At 41.2% G+C, this 21,251-nt stretch overlaps 1 pseudogene; it reads left to right on the top strand.

Moving 5' to 3' along the window:
• The first annotated feature begins 12,766 nt into the window (after positions 1-12,766).
• On the top strand, positions 12,767-12,971 carry LOC147708232 (large ribosomal subunit protein eL38 pseudogene; annotated as a pseudogene).
• Positions 12,972-21,251: the final 8,280 nt, after the last annotated feature.

The following is a 21,251-nucleotide window of genomic DNA, read 5'->3' on the forward strand; positions in this document are numbered from 1 at the left end:
AGTCTACCACCGACATTTAAGGGCAGAGGGTGCTCCTCATTCATCGATTATATCCTAGCCTCTAGAGTTTTAAAAAACAGAATCACTAGTGTAGGGATAGAATGGAGCTCTTTCAGTGATCACAATCCCCTAGTATTGGAGTTGCTCTATTTGGCTCTGCCCAGAAGGAGACAGCCTGGTATAATTATTGAGAAGGTAATGGACCAGGGTAGATGACTGAGGTGGTCTAAAATAGATGGGGAAACCTTCTATAAAACCTTGATGGATATTGGGAAATCCGTTTTCGAGGATTGCTTAGATACGGCCGTAGAAGGTCCCCCGTTACTCTTGGCATTTGGGCAGATTGCTAAGTTGATAGATGGACTGCTAAAAACAAGGGCGCCTACAAGGAAACACTGTCACCCACGATGGTTCGATCATGACTGCTCCCAGGCTTTGAGGGAGCTTAAAAGTAGCCTTAAAATTAGACCATGGGGACCCCGAACAAGTTGCATTTTGCAGGAAAAAATATAAGAGTGAGACTAAGAGGCGGAAATTAGTCCTACAGGGGGAAGCATGGGCAGACTTAAGAGAAGCGGGGGAAAAAAGGGACATGTCTGAATTCTGGAGAATTATTAACAGACCAAGTTTCCAGGATGACAATGTCCCCGAAATAGGGATGAATATTCTGCCGGACCAGTGGGTCTCCCATTATAACGGGCTGTGTAACCACGAAGCAGGAATAATTGATGAGCAGGTAGGGAAGGTGCACCAGGGCCAGCCTGTAGTTTTCTCCATTAGGAAATTACTGCCGGAATTTAAGGCTTGACGGAAAATAAAGCCCCCAGCCCAGATGGGATCCCGCCTGATTTGTTTCTGAGCTGTGTGGAGCTGTGGGCCCCTATAATGACTAGGATCATAAACGCAGCCATCAGCTGTGGTTTGCCGCCCTCATGGTCAATGGCCATAATCGTCCCTATCTTTAAAAAGGGCAATAGGGACGACCCCCAGTGCTACCGGACTATTTCTCTGAATGACCTGTCTGCTAAACTCTTGGGTAGGGGGATCCTTAACCGACTGTCTGAGTGGACCGAGGAAAATAACATCATCTCGGACATTCAGTACGGCTTCAGGATGGGGAGGTCCACTGGTGACCAATGCTTGAACCTCTACATGCTGACTGCCAAATACACTAAGGCCAGCAACGAAGCCATCTATATGGGGTTCATGTATTTGGCAGCTGCTTTTGACCACGTGAATAGGGATAAGCTCTGGGACATGATGACTCTCATGGGGATTGAGGTTAGCCTAATCAACATTTTAAGGGAGCTTCACAGTGACACTTCTGCAAAAGTCCGGTACAATATGGAGGGTGGGTTGACTGAATCATTCCCTTGTAGGAGCGGGGTACACCAAGGCTGCATTCTTGCCCCGTTTTTATTCTCACTTTACATAAATAATTTAGAGCAGTTTTTGTTAAATTTAAGGACAGATTGTCCAAGAGTAGGGTCGGGTAACATCTCTGTTTTACTTTACGCGGATGACACGGTCCTGCTCGCATGTACGCCAAAGAGTCTACAGATTTTGATTGACAGATTTGTTAAATTTATGGGTTCTTTAGAACTGTCCGTTAACCTGGGCAAATTGTATGTGCTGTTGGCAGGCAATAAACCTTGCACCAAATCCACTCACATGATAGGAAGTCACAAAATAGAAAAGGTTAAAACATTTTCCTACTTAGGCCTACTATCCGATGGGTCTTTACAATTTAATTCCCTGGTAGAGGAGCGCTGTTGTAAAATGATTGCCACCAATGGCGCTATCGCAAGCTATGGGAGGAGGGTAGGTAGATGGTGTCCCGAACAGGTGATGAACCTTTATGGTTCTATGTGCTGCCCCAAAGTCACCTATGGGGCGGAGGTATGGGGCTTTGCCAACATCTCTCAACTTCAGCGGGAAGAAAATAAATATTTAAGATCCATCTTGAAAGTTCCACAAAGTACCGCTGGTGTAATAGTCCATAGGGAACTAGGGAGGCCATACCTGGAAGACTTTGGTGAAGCTTAGACCCATAGTGGCTTGGTTGAAAATTTGGACTAATCCCGAGGCGTCCCTGAGTAGGGAAATTCTAAGTGATTGCCTAGGAAGAGAGAAATCTATGAGAATGCGATGGCTCAACTAGAGCTGAGGCCGAAGGATCAAAAAAGACTGTGAGGGCCCATAGTCTTGTTAAGAGCACCGAGGGAATGGAGCAATACTTATACCTTATGTATAATGCCCAGGATAGGTTTTCAATGTGTCGTTTTAGGCTCAATTTATTACCCTATTTATTAGCGTTACCAGTAGGGTTTTTAACTACAATTGAGCAGAAGGGAACCTGCGATTGCGACAATAGGTCTCCGCAGGATTCCCTTCATTTTGTACTGTTGTGTCCTTTTTATTCAATGCCTAGGCGTAGATTCTTTGTAAATATTTTAAAACAAGCTAAAATGAAACATGTTCGAGAGGCCTTAATTTATTTACAACAAGCAACTGATCCGTTGACATTGTGCTGCATTATGAATTTTATTAAAGTGGCAGTCCGACTAAGGGTAACCAGAGAGGGGGAATGATTGTCAAGACCTCTATTGTACTCTTTTAGAACTCAGTTTGTCTTTTCTCCTTTTTAAAGAATTAGATTGTACTACAAGCAGGATTCGATAATGATTTAATTGGATTTTAATTAGCTGTATATATATATGTGCTTTTATGGTGATTTGTTAATCATCGAATAAAGAATTCTTGAATTGGTGGGTCAAAATGTTGTACATTATTGGATGCTGATGTTTGGGGATATATATATAATCTGAGGGGGCGGGGACAGCTCTAGCTATTTTTGGTACTTTCGCAGTGTTACCCTTTTGGAGGCCCTCTCCTCTCTTTCTTTTCCCTGCTGGCTGTTTGATTGGAGGAGCTTTACTAGATGCTGTAACACAAGTTTGGTCTGTGCTAGGGGGGCTAAGTTGGGAAGATGATAAGCGATCCCTACACCTAGCACCACTGGGTGGGGGGCCATCAGTGGTTCCATTTAATTGGGAGCTTAGCACTGAATCATCAGATTCTACCAACAAAAAGGTGCGTCTCAAACTCGGAGCTACTGGTGGATCGGTTGATCTTATTTGTACCGGTGAGACCGCAGCTCTGATTGTGCCCAATGATGAATGCTTCCCTGATTGTTATTCATTTCTTGGATCTTCGCTATATGCAGAAACAGATAGAATAATTTTCATCTTCAAAGGCTGTTATATAAGCAATGCAAATATATTAGTTATAGTTTATGAAAAGACAACTTTGAAAATATATCATTACCGACATAGTATACTTGCAAAACAGGTACTTTATCCGCAAGTGAAGTGAGAGGTAAGTGAAAGTTTTGAAATCGCTTTAGTTTAATAAATTATAATGAGTGCTTTAGTTTCATGAATATCGATGTTTCCACAAATAACAAAGGGCCTCATTCACAAAGGTAAACACTTTTGTGTAAGTTCACTTTTACTTGGAATTCACAATTTCTATTTTTATTTGGAAGTGAAAGACTCCACTGTCGGGTGGTAACCTCTGCACATAAAAAGATAGGGATGTTGAAATATTTTATGTGCATATTTCTCTGTCCCAAGTGCAGTCTCCACACTTTTAAATTTAAGATTAAAATGCAGTTTTGTGAATTTCGAACACATTTAAAATTGCACAAGAGTGTACATTTACCTTTGTGAATCAGGCCCAAAATGTCTGGGACATAGAAATAATCTGAAGGTATATCATTGAAATGCAAAGTTTGAAGGTTCAACATGCTAGGCAGGTAATGAAAATATTCCTCCAATATTTCGATATTCAATAAATAGACGTCTGTGCCTAGTATAGTGACAACTCAGATTGGCAATATCAAGTGTATCTGTTTTCTCTCTTATACCATTTCTTTTTTAGGGTCTATAGCCAGGACCACTAAAATTATGTGATTGTGTGTATGCTGCTTTTGTCGCTTGATTATAGATTTGCCACATAATCCATCATCTGCTGCATAATCTGCAGATTTTAACAAAAAATTGTTTCTTGCTCAAACTGTTTAAAAGTTATTAAAGCTGCAGTGACATATGTTGCTGCGCAGTGGAAGGTCTCTTGCAAAGCTTGACTAGTCATCATTCCATTGCTTATGCTATATTTGGGTGTTAAACTGGTACTAATGAGGTGCAACTAATGCCCAGACAGTGTTAAGTAGTGTAAAAAATGTAATATAATGAATTAATACTATCAAACAATCTGCTGCATTACACTGCATAATTTGTTCAAACCTGTCGCATAATCTGGCTCTTCCCTTCTGCATAATTACAATGACCCTGTCTATGGCTGGCAAACATATTGTACTTTTATGTGGTTGAACTTGGATACAGAGAAGTGCAGCAATCGGTCACATTTTACCAGGATTACAACTGTAGTGTTTTCAATTGAGATGCGAGTTAAATAAAAACAAATCTGAGCTTCTTAAGGGTGGATCATGACAGTTGTTAACTAAGCTGCAGTTTGATTATAATTATAGCATGCCAAGACACATTTCCCAGATGGTCAAAGCGTTCAGTGTATTCTCCAACCGTGAGCTCAATTTGGAACAGACCTATTATCTCACCAAGAATTGTCATGTATTCATACAAAATCAAATTATTTTGCATACAATTCAACCATTACATCACAAAACAAACCATATATAACATGAAAACATAAATGTTTTTTCAGTTATTTTCAACAAACAATATGATAATAAATTCATCACCTAACATTATGCCATTACAAATCATGTGGCCAAATTCTCAACACGTCAGCAACAATTAAAAATCCTCCCATTGCCTAACACTCTCCCCGAGTTGTCAGCAAATTGAAGAATAATATTGCAGTTCTGCTCCTCCTATAGTTTCCTTGTAATAAACAGTGCTAGACCTGTCATCCTTAGGGTGGTCTTTCCCGAACTTCTGCCTGCTTACCTCTACTTTTTGCAGTATCTTTCTGTTGGACTTAGGGTTCTGAGCATTTTACCACCTCTGACCACTGCCAAAGTGCATGTGCTTCTCCATTAAAACATGGTGACATTGGTATATACCTGAATGGCATATTCAGTTACCTGTAAGTCCCTTGTAAATTGATATATACCATATACCTAGTGCCTGTAATCTAAATGCTGCAAGTGGGCCTGCAGCAGTGATTGTGCCACCCACACAAGTAGACTTTCAAACCTGCCTTAGGCCTGCCACTGAAAAGCCTGTGTATGCATGTTGCTGCCACTTCTAATTGGGATTTAAAACCACTTGCCATGCCTTAAACTCCCCTTTTATTACACACAGGTCACCCCTAAGGTAGGCCCTAGATAGTCCTATGGGCATGGTGCTGAGTAACTAAACGGTTGGACATGTATTTTTAAGTCTTACACCTCCTCGGAGTGACAAACCACTAATTTCATTTTTCACTACTGTGAAACCTTCTCCTCTCATAGGCTAGCATTGGGAATTTCTTACAACACTTTTAAGCTATAATTCCTAATTAGTAAGGACTAGCTAATTCATCTTTTATATCATTGGAATGGTAATGATAACTCCTTATCCCTTTAGACAGCCACAAACACAGAAAGGTGAAGCTCATCTGCAGTCCAAGCACTCTTATGCATTCATCTGCATTCTAATAGGTCTTACTGGGCAAGGAGGAATGGAAGGGGCTGACACACTTCAATAGGTAGTGTCCTGTCCACACACAGAGCACTGATTCACTCCCATAGTTAGCCTGGCAGATAGGGCTAGATTGAAAGGGATCTGTGTGCACTTCAGAGAGTTGATTTGAAGTCACCCCCTACATTAAAGGCACTTTTGGGTATAATTACTGGAGCTCTGACCTGTCCAAATCAGTACACTACTGAAACTGGAAAGAACCCTGCTGGAGTAAAGACTTTTGTGCTGTAAAAGATTGCTACTTTGCCACAACAGCCTGTTCTAAGGAACTGCTTATCTGCTTTGTTGAGCTGCCCTGCTGTCTTCTGATCTCTGCCTTGCTGAGGGCAAGGACTGAAATCATCTCACTTGAATCCATGGTGACTCCAAGGTCTTGATGGCATGTCTCCTGCTTTCTGAAGTCTCAGGGATACAAAACACATCCTGCAATCCTGCTGATGCTACTGGACTCTGCCGTCTTTGAGTCCTACCCCTGCCAGAGGTGCCCCCTTCAGTCCTGGTCCTCTGAAGTGGGGTCTGCAGATGATTTCTGCAACAACCAAAGCATCTCCCAGACTGCGTTAGACATGCCGCAGCATAGTCCTTCAACAAAGAGGCTGCTCCATGACAGTGAATCTACAGCCTGCATGGCTCAATGACAACACTCAGTGCTGCTTGATGACAGGGCATTACATTCACTTAAACAAAGCTCGTCGATGTGGTGCAGGAGCCCCTTTACGAGGCTTGACAACAACGCTCTAGATTCTGGACATCAACCAAGGTATTCAGTGGTACCAGCAAGGTATTCAGCATGACCTGTCTGGGCCCTGTGGTCGGCCTGCACTCCATCATGGTCAGCCTGAACCTTGGATTTGTACTGGTCCTTGCAACCTCAAGTAGCCTTTGACTGCCAGTGACTGCTAAGCACTATTTTTGTTTATTCTTTAACAATTCATATCTCGACTTATACAGATTGAATGTGTGTAGTTTTGGTCTTGTTTTACTCAGAGAAATATGCTCTAGTATTCTAAACCTATATGGATTACTTTAGTGGTGTATTCATTGTGTTACTTTGTGTCTGTGTGTTGCAAAAATACTTTACACATTACTTCTTCATATAAGCCTGACTGCTCCGTGCGAAGATAGGAGAGGGTGAGTACTTGTTATCTTTTATTGTGCATTAAGGTTACTCTAACTAGGATTGAGGTCCTTACTTGGACAAGGTGCAAACCTCTGCAAACTAAAGATCCAGGGGCAAATTTACCAGGAAGTGCAGAGTGCGGCGCTCGCCTCCTTGGCTTAACGCTGTGCTCTGCCACTTCCGAAATGCAGGGCTGCACCATATTTACAAGGATATATAATGAAGCCTTGCATTTCCCCCTGCGCTGGCACTAAGTAGGTTGCCTAGCGCCAATGCAGGCACCCTTGTACCATAGTGCAAGGGTGTCTGCGTTGCAGGGGAAGATTGCGTATGTGCAGGAAGGTGTCCCTCCTGACACATAAACAATCTATAAATGGTATTTTGCAACTTCTATGTGTGCTGCTTAATGCAGCACACATAGAAGTTACAAAATGTCACTTTTTTAATGATTGTTTAAGTGCAGGAAGAAACACCTTCCTGCACTTAAAAAATCAATGGCGTGTTGCTGTTTCTCTGTGTGTTGCACAATGGAACACAATTAGAAACAGCAAAAACAAGGAGAAATAAAAAAAATATTCTAGTTGCTCCAGGGAAGACCGGGAGTTCCATGGTCTTAATTTTGGGATATTGTAAATATGGGGCAGCGTTAAAATCAATGGGTGTTGTGGTGGCACGCCTACCGCAACACCCATTGCCCTCCCCTTTCACGCTAAGTATAGCTTGGAATGTGCCTTATTTACAAGGCAGCGTTAACCCACATTAAGTGGCTTAACGCTGCCTTGTAAATAAGGCGAAGCCCCTTTTGCCAACACAACGTCATGAAAAGTGATTTTGTGGTGGCGATAGGGGCTTGTAACTATGCCCTCTAAGGTCTAACTAACAGGTTTAATACATTTACATCAAATAAACGTACAGTGAGCCCAGACAGCTGGAAATGCTAGGTGAATGAAAGTATCAACAGAAGGACAATTGTGAAGTGCATCAGAATGTACCCACCAACTTTGGGAAAGAGAGCATGTGAAAAATCATTTGAAACCAAATTCACAGGTGCAAATGCTTCTCATAATGAGAGACAATTGATCTCTAAAAGTTTTCTCCTAACCGTGGCCTTATCTGACCCTAACAATGTTTGGTACTAGTCAAATAAATCAGGCTCAACTCAGAACTCTTCTAATGTATAGTAGCTTTCCATACTCAAACTGTTGGTTATGATTTCACGATTTAGGTAAGTGGCTGTGTTCAGCTATACTGATATCCGCAGCAACACATTATATTTACAATTGCTTTAAATAACTTTAACTAAACTCTTTGCAACAGATAACCTAAACTCAACTCTTTGTAGCAGGAGGAAGGATATCCCAAAAGTTACTCATGGGATCGATTTTACTCCAGATGTATTAATGTCACATCAACGTGTCTCTGTAATCCTGCAACATAGGACACCATAAAGATTCACTTATCTTTACAAATGAGTCAGAGGTTAACAACCCATTTTAATTCCAAAGGCATAGACAGCCCTACCAAATGTCTGCTTTCTTTTAAAAGCTGAAACCAGCCACCACCAATTTCAAATGGGAGTCCTAAAAAAAAGAAAGTTCTGACATGCTCAATAACTTGTTTCTATTAAAAAGAAAAATGCCTTTTGCTTTTTGATCATTTAGTAATAATTAATGTTAAACAAATTAGTATTTAAATCCAAATGTACCATGTAACCACTGTAACCTTCTATCAACTACGTTATACCTAATGGTAATCTAAGTAACTCATGACCATTATTGGGAGAAGCACATAAAGCTGCAATTGTGATCATCATTAGCAGCTCCGGTTTAGATTCCTGCAATTCCTTGTTTTTAGGGGCACCTACGAAATTATTGGCTAGACTACAGAAAACCCAAATTATTCAGCAAGAGTAGTTGTTGGAGTTCCTGTAATGGTAATGCTACCCCTTGAATTTTCAAAAAAGCTCAACTTGTGTCTGTTGCTCGACTAATTCAATTTTCAAAGATTTATTCATGATTTATAGATCTTTGGAGTATGGCCGTCAAGAGCATCAAGGAAAGGTTTGTTGTAAGAGCTATCACAGTTCTTGAAAACAAAGCTGAAATATGTTACAGCTGCTGAAGCATTGTGGAGGTGGGGGAAACAACAAGTAGTGAGTGTCCAGACATGGAATCTAGGCTAACCACGTGAGATGTTTCATAAGTAGAACACATTTTTATTGCCATGTTCTGACATTCATAGCTGGTTTGCTTGGATCCTCTTGATACCCTCAGCTTTAGGCATTATTTGGACTTGGACAAAGTTACTTTGGTGAAATATGAATAAGGAAAATGAAATCCAAAATAGATTGCGTACACAGGATCTTTCACATTTTTCAGCAGATCGTAAAATCTGCAAGATGCCTTATGATTATCTGTTAATTGGTACCATACAGTCCTTGGTTGATCTAATACCTGCTGTGATCTGTGTTTCGTTTTTAGTGACCGGAGTTTTGCCTCTGGAGATGATCACCTGGGCATGGGTAAACTGTGTATGCAAATACTATACTACTCATTTAACAGTATAAGTTGTGAATTCAGTTGGAGTGAAAATACATTGGTAGTTCAACAGCTAAAAATATTAGATGAAGGCTAAATATATTGAGATTGACATTTAATAACTATGACAGTCTCGAGGAATTCTACAAATATCTCTTCAACTTCAAGACGTCTGCCATCTTATGCCACATAGGGGACTTAACATTGTATTAAACACTGTTGTAACAAATCGTTTACTGTAATTGTGCAACTGTATATGTCAGGGAAACATGATCAAAAATATTATCTGAAAATATGAGCTGTATATATTCATATGTCAGTTGTTGCCTAGGAAACATGAATCATTAAACATGCCTGCACCGAATTTAATTAGTGTTCTTTTCATTTGAGCTCATTATGTGCTACAAATATTTTCTATAACTACAAACATAAAAAATCAGTATGTGCATAAATTAATCCAAAGATCATGACCATTATCAAATCAGTAAATCAGAAAATTGTAACTGTGAGGAATATTGTGTCACTCAAGTAAAAAAACTTTTGTAAGAAAAGCATGAAAACAATCATGAGATTATGTGGAGAAGACGCCGTTAGTACAATAATTTGTATCTTTATTTGCTATATTTCAGGGCCAGATAAGTATTCACTTCAGGGCAATAATATAATTACTTAGATGGATTCTTCCTTTATGGGGAAAAGATGCGAATAGATAATCTATTGGGATATTTCTTACTCATAATGACAGGAACATTTCCAGCAGTCCATCGACTGCCTATATAACACTAAGAAGGAAAGGTGGTTTGATGGTAGCTGCTCCAGGACTCAGGAATGTAATGGATGCCTTGAAGCAGTGGTCCAGCGATGAGGCTCTGGGTAGGGCTGGCAGGAATGCACATAAACTAGCAACACTGCGGAGGAAAAAAGGAAATTAAGGAGCAGGCCTGGGAGGAATTCTTGGGAACTAGTGTGTTAACTAATAGCATCAGATTTTGGGAGATTGTAAACAGACCCTATTTCCAGGTTTGGCAAACAGCAGAGTGGACTGCACAATTGCTCCTGACAAGTGGGTTACCCACTTTGAAAGGATGTACAGTGGCTAGGATGTGGAGAGCTCTGAGATCCTATTAGTGCCGGGAGGAGACATTTCACCACTGAGGTGTAGCTTAGATGAGGTATGTAAAGCCATCTCTGTTGTGGCCAGAGGGAAAGCGTCAGGCCCAGATGGGGTTCCCCCAGATCTTTACAAAGCTGACAGCCAAACCTAGGCCAAGGTATTGTCCCCTGTTTTTAATGCTGCATGTAAATGTGGTCTCCCTCAAAACTTTGGTCGAGTATTATGGGGAAGGTTGTTCTGGGACTTCTAACTTCCTGGCTGGACAATACTAATGTAATATCTGAGTTGCAATACAGTTTTAAACGGGAGAGAGGGACGTAGGGCCAGTGTGTTTATCTGCTGTTGATTGTAGGTAAATAGACTGTGGCCAAGAGGGGTACCCTGTCTGCACTTGATTTTTTGACCTTACATGGGCTTTTAATCGACTTAATAGATCCAAACTTTGGTATATTCTCCTGGATCTGGGCACCAAACCCGAGCTAGTGGCTTTTTTACATACACCCTATATATTAATACATCGGGAGAGGTTTTGACAGCTGCCTGTAGGGATCGTCTTAGATTGGGTTCCAAACTAATTCCCACGCCTCTTTATGCAGATGATGCGGTTCTTATTGCACAAACCGCTGTGGGCCTCCAGCATCTTTTGAATGCCTTATAGATTTCATGGACTTTTTAGATTTGTCAAACTCTACACCAGATCACACACAATGATGACTGGCTGTCGGTAGGCTGCTGGGTCCAAGTTCTTTGGTAAAGGGGTTGAACTTACCAAAGTTTCGACCTTTCCTTATCTTGGTGTCTCTTTGATGATAGAGGGTCCTGGTGTGCACAAAAATTCCTTAAAAAGATCACTTTAATGAGGACACTAGGTGCAAGGATGGATTTTGCCAAGAGTCTTAGGATGTTACAGATGCAAGGCCTGGTAAAGGTATATCACAATAAATTTAAACCAAAATCTAGCTATGGTTGTGATGTATGTGGATATGAAGATGCTGGAGAGCTCAAGGTGATGGAAAATAAATTCCTGTGTAGTCTACTTACTGTTCCTGCTAGCACTGCATCGTTCATGATTCATGAGGAGGTGGGCTTAGCCTATATTACTGATCTCATTGTCCTGGCACCCATCATGAGATGGTTTAGAATTTGGTCTAGCCCCACCCTCAATTTAAACCAACTTGTGATTGAAGACTGTAGACCTTCGGAGGGCACACTGCATATCCCATGGCTAAAGTATATCAATATGATGCTGAAGGCTGTGGGATGTATAGAATTGTTTACTAATCCCAGATATTTACAGCCGAGGGAATTGTAGGACATAAAAAACATGTTTTTATCCAGGTGGCAATGCAAAAGAGAGGATAGGGAGTTTTCTAAATTCACTGTGAAACATCACATTTGGTTGAAAACAAGACCTTAGGGGGAACCCTATTCGTCACTTGTTATTAATGCCCACCATCGTTTTTTATGAACAAGGTTTAGAATGAGGTTTAATATAATACACTGGTCTTTAGCCTTCCCCAAAAGATTTCATGAGCCAGATGATTTAAAGCCTTGTTCCTGTGACAACTTCTCTGGGCAAGACATTTTTAAATTGTATGTTCTTTTGTGACTTTCTCTAGCATTAAGGTTTAGATACATTCTTCCCCTGGGAAGAAACAATCAATTTGCACAAGTAATAGCAGCTTTGCTGTACTTACAAATGCTTTCTTCCCTTCAGTCTTTGTTGGCGTTGCAGGCTTTCTTGCTGGTGCACTTAGACTTCAGAGCACGTTATTTAATGACTAGTGTTTATTTTTACCTGCACTAGTTGATAGCAGTATTGCCAAAAGGCTGTTTCCTGCCACTTTCATATTTTTAAGGATAGCGCCTTGTAGGTATAGGGCAGGGGATGGCCTTGTGTTTGCACTTTATGTATTCAGTACTGTAATGACACCTTTTGCACTTTATTTGAAACGTTGATGCCCCAATGCCACTTTGTAATCTTCCCAGAGGTTTTATTGCTGAGATTTAAAATTGATGTATTAGACTGAGGGTTTTTAGCCGGTCCCCAACAACTCTTGCTAACATAACGGACCCTAAAGAACGAGATTTTTGTTGTCAGGTTTTTGTTGGGGTGAGCCCTTGTCATTCTTTTTACTGAAACCACTAATATGGATCGTCATGTATTTATTCTAATAATGAACATCCATGTTTTTATTCTATGCCCTTTTATGTTTTTCCTGTCTGGGTCGCTGGAAGGTACGGTTCCGGTCAGCACTAACCTCCAGCAATGCCTAGCAAAATCCAAGAGATCAAACACTTCTGCTGACAGCCAGGAGAAAAGACGCTAAATCTGTGAAAAGAACAAGGACAATGTGAAGTTCAATGTGCGCTGCAGCAAGTACTTGTACACACTGGTCATCACAGACAAGGAAAAGGCAGAGAAGTTGAAGCAGTCCCTGCCTCCAGGTTTGGCAGTGAAGGAGTTGAAGTAATCCGGACCTGTAAAGAAATCCAGGGGCATATTATCAAGGGGGTCTATCTCCGCTTTTTTGGCTTTAAAAGCCAAGAAAGCGGAGGTAAAATTATCTCCCTATTACCTAGCTGTCGCTAACACCAGTTAGCCACAGCTAGTAGGAGATAGCGACCATCTTGGGCCCCACATTGCATGTCAGTGATATTTATCACTAATGACATGCAAAGTGGTCGTGCCAAGATGTTAGCGACAGGAAACAGTCCCTAACATCGCTATCTCCTATTACCAACTTTTGGAGATATTCGCGCTAAGCGCGAATATCTCCAAAAGCTAACACCTGCCCTGAGCAGTTCTTAGCCATGTAATCCAATGGGAGGTGTATAACATGGCTAAGAGCATTAGCTCACTAATGCATGAATATCGCGGACTTTTCAGTGATATTCATGCATTGCGGCCGATTCTTATCGCATTTGCGATAAACCTTGGTAATACCAAGGTTTATCTGCGACAAAAATCGCCGCAGCTCAGCGATAATTTTTTCATGCTAACCAAGCAATAGCGATAATTATCGCTATTGCTTGGTAATATGCCCCCCAGTTATTAAAATAAACCACAAAACCCACTATTATGTTTTACACTTTGTTTGCATATTAATGTTAAGGTATGTTTGTTTGCATAGGTGTAATACATACCGTCATGTGGGTTTTTATATTGTGCATTTATGGTCTATGTTGACAGAATGAAGATGTATTGACTTAACTTTACAGCCTATATGACCTTGACAGCTACCATGCATAAATAAATAGGAGTTAGCCCAATAAAGGTTTTATTCATAAAATACCATCCACAAGGATCAAATAAAAATAATCACGGGTACATGGCCTAATTGCACTCCACATAATTCATAACTACATCACTAAGGCCTCATTAAGAATACCAAGGTAAACTGTCCATAAAGGAGCATGAGTGTATGCCAAGGTCCAAATTGTTTGACTAACGAGAGCCAAGGTATGTCTACAGATCTGGTGCATTACATCCAAACATTTCGGCTGCTGAATCTGAGTGGTACTCATGATCTCAGTAATCTTTCATTTCAGTAGGTGACCTCAGGATACAACTCATAATCAGGGTAATTTCTGCTACCCTAAAATGACTTATGTTGCTGGTATAGGTAACCCTAGTGGGGTGGTGTACTGGGCTCGTTATCAAACATGTCCTAATGAGATCCTGGATATTCCTTGATATTTTAAAAGAACAGTGTAAACTTGACTGAGAAGCAATGGGGCAGAATTCATAAGAATATAATGGGAATGGTATGTCATGTGGTGTATCAGCTGAAATAGTTACTTGCATAAATGAGAAGTGACGAGCATAGTTTAACTACTATATTACTGTCACACTGGTTATAGCATTTAAGAATTTGATCTTTAGCATCATTACATGAATTCAGTAAAGTAAATGTAGTTTTGTATTTTCTAAGGCCGGTCCACAAAGTGTGGAGAAACTTGGTAACAGGTACGATTAATTTAAAATGGGACAGACCTACACTGATCTATATTGTTTATACATAGTTATAATTTGTATATCTGTCTATAGCATGCATACACCTTATGTCACATGGCTCACCAAAGTCATGGTATCAATGTTGTTTGTTTTGCGGATGTATGACGCTACAACGCGTGGTATTACCACGAGTACCGTTACAACGCAGGTTTTACAACGCAAGTCGTTACAACGACTTGCGTTGGGGGGCGCTGGATAGTGAATACTTTAATTTAATATTCCAACTCCAGTCCCCGTGGATAGTAAGGAAGGTGTTGGATAGTAAATTAAACTGTTCCCTATCCTAGAGCGCCCTCCAGCGAAAATCGTAACGACTTTCGTTGTAAAACCTGTGTTGTAATAGTACTGCGTTGTTAGAGTTTCGTTGTAAAGGATGTTCCCCTTGTTTTGCTATTTGTATATGTGACAGCCATAAACTAAACTGATTATTATAAATAATATACACGAAAAATGTAACCTTCTTTTATGGTGTGTTTTAACTTTTATCTGTGTCTAAAGTACTTACTAGATATTTATTGACATTGAATGTCATTCAGAAAAGACATTGCTAACATATTGTTTTGATAAATTTGTGTTTACTAAGCAATTGTTCCACCCAACATAACTCATTGTAAATTATATTATTTCACTCTGCTGTTTAGGCATGACCAGCTAACGTTCAAAATTAGCAACTGGCCAAAAATTCAATTTTAAAATGAAGCCGTACCTGAGAAGCATATTTTTTTTTGTAGAACGATTTTGAAAAAAATTCCCGATAGACTTGTCCTCCTTAAAATATTACGTTGGAAGTTGGCCGGCCTATGGGCAAGGCCAAATGTACCTGAGTGGCTAAACTTTGTTAGGAGTTATGATATTATCCTGTTTCAAGAAACGTGGGATATATCGCCCACACTAGTGGATGGTTTTCAACATTTCAGTGTACCAGACACTGTATCACGATGTGGGGGTGCTTCAGGGTGATTGGCAATATGAATAAGGGTTGCCCTAGGGGAACATCTTAGATAATTGGAGACTGCAGATAGCAATTTTCAAGCAATAATGTTAAAGATTGGTGTGAGTTTGCATATTGTGAATTTTTACAATAGCGAATCCCAAATGCAAAGTTTCCCCCACTATTTCATTGTATTTCTAAAATACTAGATGAGTTGGTGCTATCAGGACATACCGCATAACTTTGCTTGGCGGGGGATTTTCATCTCCCTTGCCTGACCGTAACATGTGGTATGTTGATTCCTATTGATTTGCTTCCAAAAGTATTCCACGAGGGGCAGCATTAGCTACATTTCTTACTCCACTTGACATGGACAATGCATTTGATGCTGTTTGACTGAGTGACTGCACAATCCCCACTTTTTGTGCTAAAGGTAGTTCCTCCATAATGGATTATATTTTTGTGATTCGCATCTTGGAGGATTTACTTGATTATGATTCAATGATCTCTTCCACCTTTAGTGACCATAACCCAATCAAGATTTCACTATTTATTTGTTTGAAGGATAGGTTTAGGGTGGACATTGGATCCCGCGATCTAGAACCCTCAACAGATATTTTGAGGTTGGTATGGAGACTATGGAGCCCTGTTACATTTTTCAAGACTATAATTAAAGAAAATAAGAGGGTGTTGGAGCAGTGTCTAACTGTAGAGGCTAATAATGATGTCTTAGTGGTGGACTCCTATATGGCATTATGTGATTGAGCCAGGACGGCTCAATTAAAGCCTATACGAACTCTGCATATTTCCCCTAAATAGTCTAACAATTAGTGATCAGTGGCAAATAGGGCATTGAAGGCAGCTTTGGCCCTTAAACTTGATCAATCCAGTGAAGTCTTGGTACTAAAGTTCTTGACATAGTGTAGTATTGAAGCAGACTGCACAATAGGTTAGCTTGTAGGTTAGGTTTATTCAGCTTAGGAGAAGCACAGCGACAGGCACCAGGCAAAGGCTATCAACTGCCAGAAGGCAACATTCTACTACAGAGCCATAGAACATAGGAACACAAGGGTTCTAACTACAGGTGCCAGGAAGGCACAGAACAGTGAATACTACATTATCCTCTTTTCAGTAAAACAAAAGAAGAAGCGTTCGTACTAGGAGAAGAAGAAGAGGAGAAAAGGAGAGAGAGAAGAAGAAGAAGAAGGAAAAGAAAAGAAGAGAAAAGAAACCAGAAAGCTAGAACAAGAATAGTAGAGGAAGAAAAGCACAACTGGTAAAAAAGGAAGAAAGAAAGCAGTGGCAACAGATTATCTGAACCTGGAAGGAATCTTACACACTCTATGACTCCTGCGAGGTCCAGGAACAGAAGCATCAACAACATTACCGCCATTACCATTAATAACAACAGTACCAGAATGTTTGTCACTTGAAACAGAGCAGGGATTGGGCTGAGGAACACCAGTGTGAGCATCATCACTACTGACTTTAACAATTTTGCAGATGTTCCACCAATCCTTATTATTAACCCGTACAGCATTTCCACAGACCTTGTCAACCACAACAGGTTGAGAAAATTTGCTCCTACCTTTGGTGACATGGACAGGATTTTTAATTCGAACCACATCACCAACACAGATGTCATGGGCAACAGATCTCTTCCTTTCATCAAAATAGGTCTTTTGCTTCTTCTGAGCTTCGGACACATTGTCTCTGACAAAAACATCAACTCCATCCATAACATTCATTTTTACCCACTTGGACATCCAACCCGGACAAATTTTGGTGGAGGGTTTTCTACCCCTCAGGAGCTCAAAGGGGGAGACCCCAGTGGAAGAATGGGCTGTAGTACGATAAAACCACAACATGGAACGCACAGCATTCTCAACTACACACTTGCTAGCAATGGCCCACTGGATGCAGTTGTTGAGAACACGGTTCATCCTCTCAACAAGGCCATTGGCCTGGGGGTGGTAAAGGGAACTTTTCTTATGTGTCACACCACCTTGTTTGAGGAAAGATTCAAACTCACAACTGACAAATTGGACACCATTGTCAGTCATGACAACAGAAGGAAACCCCTCTCTCAAGAAGATGTCTTTCAAAAAAGAAATTACACTAGCAGAGGAGGCTTCACTGACAAAGCGAATTTCCGGCCATTTGGAGTAGTAATCAATGGCAACAATGGCAAAACGGGAACATGAAGGTAAAAGGTAAAAAGGACCGACCAAATCAACCCCAATCTTTTCCCACGCCCTTTCCGGAAGTTGAACGGGCTCCATGGGGGGAGACCTAACCTTATGACTTTTGTCTGAGGACTTGCAAATTACACAGTTGTCAATCAAAGAATCAACGCACACGTCCATCTGCGGCCACCAGAACACATCTCTCAACCTACGTTTGGTGAAAGTCTTCCCTAAATGCCCTTCATGTGCACCATCCACCAGACGCTTCCGCAGGCTCTCAGGAGGAATAAGCCTCCCACACCGCATGAGAATGCCATCCTCAACAGTGAGCTCGTCAGCAACCTTGACAAAAGTTTGAAAGAGCCCAGTAACATTCTTCTCCTTGGGCCATCCAGACTTCAGATAGTCGACAACTTGTAGAAGAACTGCATCTTTCAATAACTCTCTTTTCCACTCACCCTCACTGATTGCACACATGCCCTCAAGATCCAGACCCGCGACAAAACAATCCTCAAGGTCTTCATCTTTTTCAACCTCGGAGTCATTATCAGTTAAGGGAAAGCGAGAAAAATAGTCGGCTCTGACATTCTTTGAGCCTGGCAGATAAACAACCTTAAAGTCATACTGAAGAAGCTTAGTGGACAGCCTCGCGATTCTAGGGGTGTGTTCCTTAATTTTTTCCCCGGACAAAATAGATACTAGTGGGCTGTGATCGGTACGAATAGTGAAATGACTACCCCAGAGATAGGGATTGAATTTCCTGACCGCCCACCAACAGGCCAAAAGCTCCTTCTCAATAACAGAGAAGTTAACTTCTGCTCCACGCAGTACCCTAGAGGCATATGCGATGGTGTTGTCAACTTGTCCATTCCTCTGAGTAAGGACAGCCCCAAGTCCAAATCCACTTGCATCAACAGTCACCACACACTCCTTGTTGGGATCGAAGGGTTTGAGAATGCTCTCCCCAACAAGCTGAGATTTGATCCACTTAAAAATCTCTTGGCAATTTTCATCCCAAACGAAAGGCACACTTTTCTTTAACATGTTAGTCAAAGGCTGAACCTTTGACGCGTAGTCTTTGATGAATCTGGAGTAAAATTCACTGAGACCAATAAAAGATTTTAGTCCAGACTTATCGGCAGGTGGAGGAGCATCAACAATGGCTTTCACTAGACCAGGACGTGGTTCGACACCTGCATGAGAAACAACATGACCTAGAAATTCCATCTTTTCTTTTAAGAAGACGCATTTCTCTTTCTTTAAAACAATACCCTTGTCTTGCATGATTTCCAGGACCTGATTTAAGGAAAAGTCATGATCCGCCTTGTTCTCGCCAAAAATCAAAACGTCATCCTGGAAGACAATCACTCCAGGAGTATCCCTAAACATCTGACTCATCAACCTTTGGAAAACTGCGGCCGCTGACGCAAGGCCAAACGGCATCCTGCAGTACTGAAAACTCCCAAAAGGGGAGACAAAAGCAGTCAGATGTCTAGAAGATTGACTCAACACCACCTGGTGATAAGCGGAGGCCAAGTCCAGCTTAGTATACCACCTTGCCCCCCTGGTAAGGGACAACAAATCAGTTATCTTGGGTAAGGGGTGTGAGTCAATCCAGATGTTCTTGTTGAGGCTGCGCAAGTCCACACAGACGCGCAAATCCCCATTCCTTTTTCTGGCGACAACAAGGGGAGATAACCACAAGGACGACTCAATGGGTTCTATGACTCCTTTTCTGCAAAGGCCCATTAACTCTTTTTCTAAATCATCCCTCACGCTGAAAGGAACACTCCTCACCTTATGTTTTACAGGGATGGCACCATCCTTCACTCTAATTTCGTGGTTAAAACCCTTGATGATGCCAAGGCCATTCCCAAACACTCTTGGGAATCTGGAAATCAAACTCTCAACATTGTCACCTGAAACGATAACAGCTAAACTCTCTACGTTATCACAAGATTCATCAATACTGATCTGTTCTTTGGACCCTGGTCTAAGGATCATCTTGAACAAACCCTGGTGGAACCAACCCAAAATGTTTAGGCCCTTCAAGGAAACATACACTTTACCAAAGATCCTCCTTCCCCTGAACTGAATAATGTCTTCAAAGAACCCTAGAAGAGCAATTCTACGCCCTTCATAAGAAACAGGGGTCCTATCAGGAGTTAGGAGGTTCCTTTCAGGCCAAGTTACATCGAACAACTTTTGCGTGATCATAGTTACTCTAGCTCCAGAGTCCACTAATAGGGTAATTATCTTGTCACCCACACCAAAATCTTCGAGAGGATCAACACAGTCAGATGGATCACCTATAATGACCCCATCGTCTCGTACTACTACAACCATGTCTCTGAGATCGTCTTGAATGCCATTTATGGAGTCGGAGTCATCATCGGTATTACCATAGGACTCTGAGACATTCCCAATAGTGTTGACGGTACTCAGACTCTGAGACTTGTTGTTGAAAGTGGAATTTCCCTGTTTAGAGATCTGGCAAATTTTCGCAAAGTGCCCAAACTTCCCACAGTTGCGACAAGTAGAGTTCCTGGCAGGGCAAAACTTGTTATTTTTATTATGGGCGGGATTTCCACATCTGTAACAAATGTCATTTCTTGAAAAGGCATTCCTCTCAAAGCGTTGAGAACCAGGAGTGTTATTTCTGTCAAAACGTTGACTGCCAACCACTTTACTGTCTTTGTTTTCCTTGGTTCTAACTATCGAAACTCCCTCATCACATTTCTTTTCAAGTTCCTTTACTTCTTTTTTTGACAACTCTATACTCTTGGCCACACGAATAGTCTCTTCAAGTGTGGGATTGCCCAAAGTAAGAAGCTTCTGCTGAATAGATTTATCGGAGCACTTGCAAACGTATTGATCCCTTATTAACTGCTCTCGAAAGCCTTCGAATTCACATTCAGCACTTAGTTGTCTGAGACAGGAGACATACGTTTCAACATCCTCCCCAGATAGTTGTTCTCTCTTGAAGAACTTGTGTCTTATGACAACAAGACTTGGCTTGATATCAAAACGTGACTCAAGCCTTAATCTTGTTTCTGTGTACTCATCTACGTCCTCTTCAGCATTGTTCCTTACTAAGGGAGGTAAGTGTTTGAAGATTTCTCTTCCCTCGAAACCCAAGGAGTGCAGTAGAAGACACTTCTTCCTTTCTGCGCGATATCTGGACGCGCCTATAGCCCCCAAATAAGTCTCAAAGGCATCAAACCATTTTTTCCAGACTATGGGAGGATTGCCTGGAGTCTCGAGAAAAGGAGGAGGAGGAGAAACAGATTGCATACTGGAAAAGATTGGAGATTTCCCGCTTTAAAGACTCTGCCGCTGTGTAAAAGAAATTCAGTGTGCAAAAATGTATTTTCTTTGAAAAAGGACCATGTGATAATTTTTTTTCACCACTAGATGGCACCAACGTGTTGACGAACACCTTTCCTAAAGAGGAAGTGAAGTCTGTGATTGAAGATGAAAACGCTTTGCTTTATGTTCGTTTGTCTTTTTTTCCCAATAGGAATGGTGCCAAAGCGTGGACGATGTAGGCCGCTTCTGAAGAGTTAGCGCTGGAGACGCGAACAGGCTTGGAGACGCGTTGCCAGAGAGACGCGTCTTT

The sequence above is a fragment of the Lissotriton vulgaris genome, chromosome 6 (assembly GCF_964263255.1).
Source record: "Lissotriton vulgaris chromosome 6, aLisVul1.2, whole genome shotgun sequence".
NCBI lineage: Eukaryota > Metazoa > Chordata > Amphibia > Caudata > Salamandridae > Lissotriton > Lissotriton vulgaris.